Raw genomic sequence first — 7,086 nt, 5'->3', positions numbered from 1 at the left:
TTAGGCTTTTCTTCCTCCTCTTCCTCCTCCACCTTTGTTACGACCTTTTGCATTCTTCCTGGATGACAGTCTTGATATTTTCCCACAGCTAATCTGGTCTTTGCTCATTAGTAGTCAAGGTCTCAAACCTGTTTCTGAGATGGTTTTGAAATTCAGGTGGATAGACTCAAGGTCAAATTTTGGTTCCTGTGAATTTGGTTTCATTTTCTTTAGTTTCAGTTTGAACTTGCATATGTGTAGTTGATGGTCTGTTCCACAGTTAGCACTTCGCCTAGTTTTCACAGCTCATATTAGCTTCTTCAGGGATTTTTTTTTAAACTAGATCTTTATATTTGTCAGTCTGGAGAGACAACCATAAAATTTTATGAAGGCATCGAGGCTACATAAAGCTTCTTGAATTCTCCCCTATCCCTTTGTTTCTCCTCAGTTATATTATACACTCTCAATTTATTGATAACCCAACAAACAAAAATAATTTCAATGTGGAGTTCTGTAAAGAATTCCTAATAACTCAAATGTTCCAACTTCCACTGAGAATTAGTTTAGTTCATTTTACATAAGGAAAATGAATGCATCAAGGAAATGACAGGGGCACAAAGTCTAAATTTGGGTGAGTGGCCTGCTTCACAACTGCCTCAGAGAGTACGAAAATCTCCAACCAGCTTCAAACCCTGGTCATCATCACACAACTTTGGTGTCAGCCGGCCTCAGGATACTGGTGATGAAGCCAGGCTCTGCCCCACAGAACCACAGACTGGCAGAACAGAAAGAGCAGCTCTACAGTTTGAGCTCTCGGTCTGGTTTCATGCTGAAGGGCTCCAGCCTCTCGCTCTCAGGCAGCATGCTGTTGAGCCTCTCCATCAGGGGCACAGTCTGGTCAATGCCCATCTGTATGCGGCGGAGGATGGCAGACATCTCATTGACTTTCTGGATCTGCTCCGCATATTTGGCATACCTTTTCTGACGCTCCTGCATGAAGCTAAAGAGGGTTTCTACAGAGAGATCCATCTCTTTGATTCGTTTAACCAGAGCATTCTAGTCAAAAGCCACGGCCTCTGCACACTGATGTAAGTGATCCTGGTATCGGAGGCAGAGTTGGAGCACCTGCTGAGAATCAAATTTCTCCAGTTTGGTATTTGTTGGGGAAGTCTGGCCACTCAAGAGCCCTTTTAAAAGAGGCTGGAAAGTTGGACTCTCTTGTAACTTGATGACATCAGGATCGTTGCTGACATTCCGTGAGGCCTGAGAGCCCTGAGCTACAACCACAATGTCATCCATCTTCGCTCTATGCTTAGCTGGAGAAGGGGTCATCGCTTCGTTTAGCAGGTTCGCTCCTTCCGGAACGTAGATTGGCCGGGAATTTTTTTCCACAGATGTAATTGATCTGATTTCTATGCATACTATCAGAAGAAATCCATGTGTATAATCTGCATTTATATTTCTTACAAAGTTTATTTGTGATGAGTAATTCATTGAATGTACAGAATTCTATCATTCTATCTCCAGCTTCAGTACTGTCACCAAGTCCATGTTTTCCAACTACTAATCCTTCTTTTCTTTACCAAGTTTTGCATTCTTGTCATTCATAATTATTCATGAATCTTGATTGTATGTTTGATAGATTTCTGACTGCAAAAGTTCGTAGAAAACTTCTATTTCCTCCTCTTTGGCTCTAGTTTTTGGTGCATATATTTGAATGATGGTGGTATTCACTGGACTTCCTTGTGTGTGTATGGATATTATCCTGTTATTCATAATATTCTATTTCAAGGTGGATCTAAAAATGACTTTTTTAACTGTGAAAGCAACCCCATTTTCCACACATTTTCATCTCTGGAATGGTAGATCATATGATTTTCTGATTCAAAGTGTCCCATTCCAAAATGTCTCATTTTGCCAATCTCTAGTATGTCAGTATTTATGCGTCCATTTCTTTTTTAACTATGTCCAATTTTTCTACACTCATGTTTTTCACATCCCATGTTCCAGTCACTAGTGTCTGTTTACAACTGTTCCTCCTTTGTGTTTCCATATTTGAGGGTTCAGCCTCAGTTGCCATATTTTCTAGTCTACTCTACATGTACTCTATTGTACACAAGCTTTCTGAATGCCTATTTCAGAAGTGGATGGTATATCCTTCTTTATGTTGTTGTTGTTATTATGTGCTGTCAAGTCGCTTGTGATTTATAGTGACCCTATGTACAACAGCCCTAAACTCTGCTCCGTCCTGTGCCAATCTCATTGTCTCCAATGCATCCACTCCAATTACCCCAATCACTGAATCAATCCATCTCACAGAGGGTCTTCCCCTCCTGCACCGTCCCTCTAGCCTCCCAAGCATGATATCCCTTTGCAAGGACCGGTCCCTGCTTGCAACATGTTCAAAGTATGTCAGACAAAGCCTCAGGATCCTTGACTCCAAGGAGCAGCCCAGTCTAACTCTCTCCAGAATGAATCTGTTTGTTTTCCTAGCAGTTCACGGTACCCTCAACACTCTTCTCCAGCACCACAGCTCAAAGGCGTCAATTCTCCTTCTAGCCTCCCTAGTCATTATCCAGCTCTCTGACGCATAACAAGTGATTGCAAAGACCATGGCCTGTATCAGACGCACCTTAGTCTCCAGAGAGACACCTTTGTTCTTCAGTACTTTGGAGAGGTCCCTAACAGCTGACTTTCCCATTGCAATACGTCTTTTAATTTCCTGGCTGCTGGTGCAAAGAATGTTGACCGTGGAGCCAAGCAAACTGAAGCTATGAACAATCTCAATCTCTTCACCATCCATTCTGATGCTGCCAATTGGTCCAGTGGTGAAATTATTTTTCTTCTTGATATTGAGCCTCAATCTATATTGCAGGCTGCAGTCCTTGACCCTTTGCAGCAAGTGCACAGTCTGTCTTAATTTGAATGCTTAAATTTAGAATAGTATCTGACAGACAAGCCTTTGACAGAAAGGAGCAGATGAAAGACATTCATTTCCTAATTATAGAAGAAATCAGTATATTCAGCTTTGCTCTCTGCCCTTGGCATGTGTGTCTTGACCCATTCCTTTCCCTACTCTACCAGTATCCCCTTCCACTCCCACCAACCCTGTTCAACACCTCTCAGTTTAAATGTCACAAAGGAACAGAAATATTTGAATACTTGCTAGAAATTTCAGAACTTAATGAACCTAAGTTAACAAGAAAGTTTATTAATAACATTTAAAAATACTGAAAATGATATAAAATCTTACACTTTTTCTCAAAGTCAACATTATAAAAGAAAAGCAGAACTTCGTGAAGGTGTTCTGTGCACACTAGGTCACCAGTGAGAAGCTGTGCAGAGCCCAGCAGGAGCTTTGTTTCCAGGCTTCCACCTACTTCTGCCTGCTATGCAGTGTCCCTTAGCACGTACCCCTGCACCAGGAGTACCATGGGAGGGGGGAGTGCTTGGTGCAGGTGTTGGCTGTCCTGGTGAGTGTCCAGCTGTCCCAGCATCCCTGAGGCAAGGACTGGGAGTACTGAGGATGGACACTTCCTTCATAGGAGAATGTGATGATGCCATCTGTCAATGTGTATTTATCAATAAATTGCTTTAAAGTTGGGGGGTGGGGTGGGGATAGAAGGAAAGACAAAACATCTAAAAAACAGGCATGTATAGCATACCATACTTCATGAGAGAACTGTCTCTGCAAAAAGAATATCCATGTTGAATGGTGTGGAGAAGTAGAGTGAGTAGAAAAAACCCGTATGTGTTCTGGTGGAGAAAAATATGGATGACTATGACAAGAAGTTCAAGGGAATGGTAAGAGACCTAGCATAATAGTTAGACAACTTTCCCTCATGTCCCTTTTATACTTCTTCACTCCAAACTTCTAGAATATACCCATTTTCTCAATTGAAGAAAGGAAACAATCAGTTTCATATACATGTGGCCAAAGTTGTTGTTGTTGTCATGTTGTCAATGTTAGCTACCATCAAGTTTGTGCCAATTCATAATAACCCCATGAACAATACAGGACTGAATTGTTGTAATCCACAGGGTATTTATTAGCCAGTATTTTGGAAATAGAATGTCAGGACATTTTCCCTAGTCTATCTCAGTCTGAAAGTTAAATTGAAACCTATATAGCATCATGATGGTGCTCTGATATATTATGGAGTTGGAACTGGCTCATAGCCAATCCTCTAGTGGGTATTCAGAAGCATTAAATAGCATATGAAGAGCTTGCTCATCTTTCTACAGTGGAGCAGCCAGTGGATTCAAACCATCTCTCTGCTGGTTAGCAGTGCAGCTCCTTGCCACCAGGACAATCTTCTGCTGGTGTACACACATACTAGCTGTACACAGAGTGACTAAGAATTAAACCTGAATAGCTTGCCATGAAGGTAGACATTCTACCACTGAAGCATCACTACTACCAGGACTTAATCATGTTTTTGTTGTTGATTACCTCTGTGTCAAGTACGACTCCCAGCAACCCTATGAACAAAAGGCCTGAAGCCCCTCTACAACCATCAACATTTATCAAAGTTCATAGAGTTCCAGGAGGAATGTTCTTTAGGAAGTGGATAATCATAGCTTAATAATCTTAATCATAGCTCTACTATAAGACTTGAACAAAGCAGAAGAAGGATTCATTTTCTAACAAGACAAGCACTTTGTGCTTAGTTAGTTTCATGTGTCTTTGGCAAGTTTATTACATTTCTGACATTTCTTCTCTCTCAAGAAAAATGAGAACATGAAAAACCATGATAAAAATGGTAGCTATCTGTATAATCAAAATAGGTTTTTATCCTAAATTACAATAATGTTACAAAAGCTATGCAAGATGGAAAGCTGTCAGAGAAGGGAAACACAAGTGTTTTTCCACTTACAATGATAGAAAGCTGTTAAGAATACACTCACCCTGTTAAGAAATCTCAACACAGGGAAATACTTAACAGTTCTACTACGTTCCAGATCTCATGGGCTTCACTGTCCTAGGTAAACCAAGAAAGGCCAAATGAAAGTTTGAAAACCAATCCATCAATGCTGGAGACTTAAATCTCATTTGCAGGCATTCATCATGGAGGGGATAATTCTGAAGGATATTTCTCCCTTTCCTGCGTTCATTATTCTTTGAGGAGGAAAAATTCCCCAAATGGTCTTTTTACGCTACTTTAAAAAGAATTTATTTTTATTATATGAAAAAATAATGAGATTGAAGAATTTGGTGGGCACAGGGAGGAAGTGACAGAATTAAGAAAGATCCAGTGGGGACCTAAAAGGCAGAGTAATGGTAGGCATAGATCAATGGTGATTAATTTTACTAAGGGGGTGAGGAGGGAGAGGGAAGGAATTGTACAATAATGAAACAATTTTTTTTCAAAGAGAAAAGTGAATACGGCAGGGAAGTAAATGTGCAACAATGCATGAACAGAAATCCTAGTTGTGTATAAACTGATTAAAATATCAATTTAAAACAATTTAAAACTTAAAAAAAGAAAATATTTTAAAAACTTATAAAAACCACAATATATGGGAATGATCATATGACATACAATGTGAATAGAGGAATATGTGAAACACAATGTACACAAATGAAACACAACGTTTGAAAATTTTGTATGCAAGCAAATATAAAATAAAAATAATCTTTAAAAATAAAACCATTTTATTTAAAACTCCTTAATATAGTGAAGCCAGGCTAAGGAGACACAAAGGATGGAGGCAGGTTTTCTCCTTCCATGTAAAGGGACTGTATGTAGCTCAGCCCATGGCATTTTTAATTACTCCTCATCCTCCAATTTGTTCTCTTCCCAGGAAAAATAGCTCTAAAACTGTAGAAACTCTGGATGCGCAAAAATATTTCAAAATTTCCTTAATGTAGATTATAATTAAAATACTGAAATGGGTTTTTCCTCCTTTTTTTTCTGGGCTGTGCTATTTCCTAGCCCTGTTCAGGAACTGCTATTGTTTAGTGCTGACAGAATTCTCTGTTAGAAATTATAGCCTGCTGCCTTTCAGCATCATCATTAAAATGCAATGCTGCCAGATATATCTGCATGCATATGAATGAAGCATCTATAGAATAATTAAGCCATGAATAACACATTGCTGAGCGTGGCTTTTCCCGAATAGGAGGGTAAAAAATGTTATTTATGAACCTGGAGATTTTACATGCTATTAAAAAATTATTGACAATAACAAGCATTATTTGAAGACCCATTAATTTAAGCTATGATTGTTTTATAATACACTCCATTTTTTATATAATGGCAATTTATGTTGGCAAATGGATATGAACTTATATGCTATTCTTCTTTTCGCTCAGAAGAAAACCTGAAAGCTTCTGGCAATGAGAATTGGATCACTTGAGAATCTTCTTTAAGATCATTTATAAAGAAAATTACAGTAACATCAACGCAGCCAAATTAAAAATAATAGTGACATATCAATGGGAAACATAGATACCATTCTAAAACAGTTCACAGAACATTTCAGGGAATATTTTGGAAGCAGAAGCTGAGCTTTCTCTGAGTTCACCCCTCCTCCTACCCAGTGTATCAGAGTGAAGAAGTAATTTCTTTACAAAAAGCCCCAGGTTTAGAATGGCCACATTCGGGAGTTGCAATGCATTGTTGTTATAGCACTGTTTAATATTTAGATCAGTGTCTCATGAGACCTTGAGCCAGAGTGTAGTGCTGATTGAAGTCATGGAGGCAGAGGGAAGATGAGTCATTGGGAAGACAAAGGGAAAAGATAAAGAGAGCAAGGAGAAAGTAAGATAGCATGGAAAGAAAACAAGAGTGCCTGATCCTTCTTGGCACCCCTTGACTGATTCTTTTCCTAGGCTATAGTCTTTTTGTGCATAAGTTTGTTTGGTTCCTTTGGCCAGTTACTAACAGACCATCCATGAACTCTGTCAGCAAGGGCAGAATCAAATATCAATGACATCAGGTCAGTCAAGAAAAGTAGCTTCCTACAACCAGGAGAAGATAACGTAGATGAATGGGATCTTCTAAGACTCAAATCCCTATGCACATCCAAAAACTTCTCCAACAAAGTAAAAAGGGAAGCCACTGATTGGGAAAAAGTATTTGGTAATAACATATCAGATAAGGG

The 7,086-nt window shown here is 39.1% G+C and overlaps 1 pseudogene; it reads right to left on the bottom strand.

Moving 5' to 3' along the window:
- Positions 1–777: 777 nt before the first annotated feature.
- On the bottom strand, positions 778–3,543 carry LOC102863002 (annotated as a pseudogene).
- Positions 3,544–7,086: the final 3,543 nt, after the last annotated feature.

The sequence above is a fragment of the Elephantulus edwardii genome, unplaced genomic scaffold (genome assembly GCF_000299155.1).
Source record: "Elephantulus edwardii isolate Elephantulus edwardi_28Jun2011 unplaced genomic scaffold, EleEdw1.0 scaffold00005, whole genome shotgun sequence".
In the NCBI taxonomy this organism is placed as follows: domain Eukaryota; kingdom Metazoa; phylum Chordata; class Mammalia; order Macroscelidea; family Macroscelididae; genus Elephantulus; species Elephantulus edwardii.
This window is presented reverse-complemented; position numbering and strand designations above follow the sequence as displayed.